Here is a 4,573-nt window from a genome sequence, read left to right on the forward strand (position 1 = left end):
TTTACTGAAAAGATAAAGAAGTGCTGCATGATCCATGAACACGATGGTCTTGGAAATGACAAGATAAGACCAAAATGTATCGAATGCAAAGACGACCGCAAGGAGCTCTTTCTCGGTAGTCGTGCTATGCTCTTGCACGTCATTCAGAGTCCTACTCGCATAGTAAATTGGGTGAAAATGCTTATCCCGTATTTGACCTAAAACCGCCCCGACTGCAAAATCGCTAGCATCACACATCAACTCAAAAGGAAGAGTCCAGTCAGGGGCTACCATGATAGGAGCGTTCACCAATTTCTCCTACAACAACTCAAATGCACGAAGGCACTACGAGGAGAAAACTAACGGGGCATACTTCTCGAGGAACTTAGTCATTGGGCGGGCGATTTGGGAGAAGTCATTTATGAATCGCCGATAAAAACTTGCGTAACCAAGAAAACTCCTAATAGACTTCACCGAATTCGGTGGCGGAAGCTTAGAAATGGTATCAATTTTGGCTCGATCGATCTGAAGCACCGCCTGTGAAATCTTATGCCCTAACACAATGCCCTCCTTCACCATGAAGTGACATTTCTCCCAATTAAGAACAAGGTTGGCTTCTTCGCACCTGGCCAACATTTTCTCCAAAATTTTCAAATAATGATCAAAAGAACTCCCAAAAACATAAAAGTCATCCATGAAAACCTCCATGGAGTCCTCGATCATATCATGAAAAATCGCCACCATACATCTTTGAAACGTGGCAGGGCATTACACAATCCAAAGGGCATCCGCCGGTAGGCGAATGTGCCATAGGGACATGTGAATGTCGTCTTCTCCTGATCCTAAGGAGAGATAGGGATCTGAAAATATCCCGAGAAGTCGTCGAGAAAACAATAGAACATTTTTCCCGACAGTCGTTCTAACATTTGATCGATAAAGGGGAGGGTAAAATGATCCTTTCTCGTGGTGTCATTGAGTTTGCGATAATCAATGCAAACTCTCCATCCCGTGACGGTACGAGCTGGAATTAACTCGTTTTTCTCATTCATTACAACCGTCATACCGCCCTTTTTAAGGACAACCTGCACAGGGCTCACCCATGGAGAATCAGAGATCGGATAAATCAATCCAGCATCAAGTAGCTTGATGACCTCTTTATTCACAACGTCTTGCATATTAAGGTTGAGACGCCTTTGATGCTGCACCACAGGTTTGTACTCATCCTCCATCAAGATCTTATGGGTACAAAAGGATGGATTGATCCCTTTTATATTCATGATCTTCCAAGAGATCGCATGCTTGTGCCTTTTGAGAACCGTATGCAATTTAACCTTTTCCTCACTCGATAAACTCAAAGAAATGATAACAGGCAAGCGGGACCCATCCTCTAAAAAGGCATACTCCAAATGGGACAGAAGTTTCTTAAGATCAATGGATGGTGGGTCCTCAACAGAAGGTTTTGCCTTAGGTTCGGCAACGCGATCGACATCATCAATTTTCTCCAAACACTCAGGAGGCTCGTGGTCTAAACCATAGACCAACTCCTCAAGTAGAGGCTCAATGACAAGGTCAGAACCATCTCCACTAATCAACTGAGTATCCAGAGAACTCTCCTCACACGTGTCCTGAAGGTGTTCACACACACATGAATCAATGGAATCAATATAAAGCACGTCATCATGATCCTGTGGGTGTCGCATGGATTTCCCAGTATCAAAGGTTACCTCTTCATCTCCAACTCTAAGAGTGAGTCTGCCGGTGAAGACATAAATGAGAGCTCTATCAGTAGCTAGGAAAGGACGACCTAGGATAAGTGGTACATTTTTATCCTCATCCATGTATAAGATCACAAAATCGGCAAGAAACACTAATTCGTCGATTTACACAAGCATATTCTCAACTATACCGCGAGGAAATTTCACAGAACGGTCGACAAGCTGGATGTTCATGCGAGTAGGCTTAGGCTCACCTAGGTCTAGTTTGGAAAAAACGGAATAAGGCATCAAGTTTATACTAGCACCTAGGTCGGCTAAAGCATTACTAACCGACAAACTACTGATCAAACAAGGAATGGTGAAACTGCCCGGATCGGTCATTTTTTAAGCAATTTATTCTGAAGGACCGCGAAACACTCCTCATTCAAAGTAACACAAGAAAGCTCCTCAAACTCCTTCTTATTCGAGAGGACCTCTTTCAAGTAGCATACTTCGGCATTTCTTTAAAGGCATCAAGGAGTGGAAGATTAATGTGTAACTGCTTAAAAAGCTCAAAGAATTTCCCATACTGCTCTTCCATCTTCTGCTTCTTCAAACTGCCTGGGTATGGAACGGGGGGAACATAAGTCCTACCTGGCTCACTGGGTTGTGCGGTACTTGCTGGGTCTAGCCTCGAGTGCACCTCACAAGGAGTCTCAGTCTCGATCTCATCAGCAATCGGTTTTGGTGTGGAAACCGATGCGTCAGCAGGAATGGTAGTCCGACCACTCCTCGGGGTAATAGCCTTAACGTCAGCATTTGGATTCCTTTCGGTGTTACTAGGAAGGCTACCCTGATGTCTCTCAGAGAGGAGTTGAGCAAACTGTCCAACTTGATTTTTGATGGTTTGCATGGACGCTTTCTGATTCCTCAACTCAAGATCGTGCCTCTGGAGAGTCTCATCAATTTTCAGGTTCCTTTGCTCAGCCAATTTGTTTGAGGTCTCGGTCTTAGCCAAAAGTTGGGACAAAAGGCTTTCAACACTAGTCCCCCCACCTGACTGATTACCACTGCTGGATCCTTGAAATTGAGGCTTTTGCTGGTAAGATTGATTTTGGGTTTGACTTTGATAATTTGGCTTTCTGTCAAAACCCAGTGGCATTTGATTTTGATTGCTACCACCATCTTTCCAGCTGAATTTGGGGTGGTTTCTCCATCCCGGGTTGTAAGTTTTTCCGTAGGTATTGTTTTGGCGGCCCACAAAGTCAACATCCTCCACCATCATGGCCTACTGGCACTGACTGGTCTGGTGTTTTCCGTCACACACACCACAATGAGAACTAGATTTGACAAGATCGGATTGCATTTGGTTATATCTTTTAGTAAGAGCTTTTAACTGGGCGGAGACAAGGGTGTTTGAAACAACGTGATGAACACCCTTAGAGGAAGGAATACTACGAGGCGGATTATACGCGAAACTCTTCTTAGAGGCTTTCTCCAAGATATCAAGCGCCTCATTTGGGGTACACCTACCGAAATCTCCTCCCGCAACCTGATCAATGGCCTGCTTTTGTGCCTCGGATAAAGCGTCAAAGAATGTACGACATTGAAGCCAGCGACTCAAACCGTGATGAGGGCATTTTCTCAACAAGCCCTTGAACCTCTCCCATGCAACATGAAGTGAATCGTCATCATCGACACGAAAACTAGTGATGTTTTCTCGGAATTTAGCAGTTTTATCGGGTGGGAAATATTGAATAAGAAACTGCTCAACTAATTGATTCCAAGTGGTGATGGAACCGGAAGGGAGTGCCTCTAACAAATCCAGAGCAGACCCACAACGTGAGAAAGGAAAAAGTCTAAGTCTCACGACATCATCAGAACAATTATTAATTTTGAATGTCGCACATAATCGAAGGAAATGTGAAACGTGAGCATGAGGGTCCTCGTTCTGGAGACCATGAAAAGAAACAGAATTTTTCAACCATATGAATGATGCTCGACTTGATCTCGAAACTCACTTCAATCTCGGGCTGTGTGACGCTAATGCCATAACCTTCAAGTGATGGTGTGGCAGAGTCGTCCATGTGACCTTGATCGTTCGGGTCTGCAATCTCTTATTCTTCTACCTCGGGGGTGTCGGTGTCCTCCACTTCTTTGTTTTCAATGACCTCGGAAACCTCGCGTGCTCTCCTCCTCAAACCTTCTTGAAGATGTCGCTCGGGCTCAGAAAGAGGTAAAACAAGCTTAGAACCGGGCGTGGTGGACATTCATCACCCAGAAGAATGCGGAAAGGAAAACGAACAAAGACATGGAAACTAACTAGAAACTAAACTAAAATAAAATATAAAAAATAAGACAAATAAAAATGAAATAAAATAAAATAACATAGATCAAAAATATCAACAAGGCTAATCAAAGACTCGGATCGTTCCTTAAAAATCACCGTGTCCCCGACAACGGCGCCAAAAACTTGATGTGTGTGAATATATATATATATAAATTTAAGTAAAAGTTCCACACAAATCATGTTTTAAAATAGGTTTTCACCTACAACTAAACCACACACGAAAGGCAAGTGTACCTATCATTTGTAATAAAGTGTCGGTAAGAATCGAGTATCAATCCATCGACACGAAAACTTTCTAGTACCAAATCTTTGTAAATGACCAACCGAACAAACAAATCTTGATTTGAATATTTAACTAATTAATCTAGCATACAATGAAAACAAAGTGTAACAACTCGGGTTTCGAACTTATACTTTTACCGGACTCGGTTTCAATGCTTGGCTTATTTCTTTTTATTAAATAAATATAATTGGCGTTTATCGAGCAAAATTGATTATTTTATTAATATAATTAAATCTTTATTATTTATTTATTTATTTATTTTTACAC

At 42.4% G+C, this 4,573-nt stretch overlaps 1 non-coding gene across 1 annotated transcript; it reads left to right on the forward strand.

Annotated features, from left to right (window-relative positions):
* Positions 1 to 3,295: 3,295 nt before the first annotated feature.
* On the forward strand, positions 3,296 to 3,402 carry LOC143555083 (small nucleolar RNA R71). The gene has a single exon (XR_013139146.1). It is a non-coding gene; the product is annotated as a small nucleolar RNA R71 (small nucleolar RNA).
* Positions 3,403 to 4,573: the final 1,171 nt, after the last annotated feature.

This window comes from Bidens hawaiensis, unplaced genomic scaffold (genome assembly GCF_021521415.1).
Source record: "Bidens hawaiensis isolate Kalapana, Puna unplaced genomic scaffold, B.hawaiensis_p1.1 tig00017952_1, whole genome shotgun sequence".
In the NCBI taxonomy this organism is placed as follows: Eukaryota; Viridiplantae; Streptophyta; class Magnoliopsida; order Asterales; family Asteraceae; genus Bidens; species Bidens hawaiensis.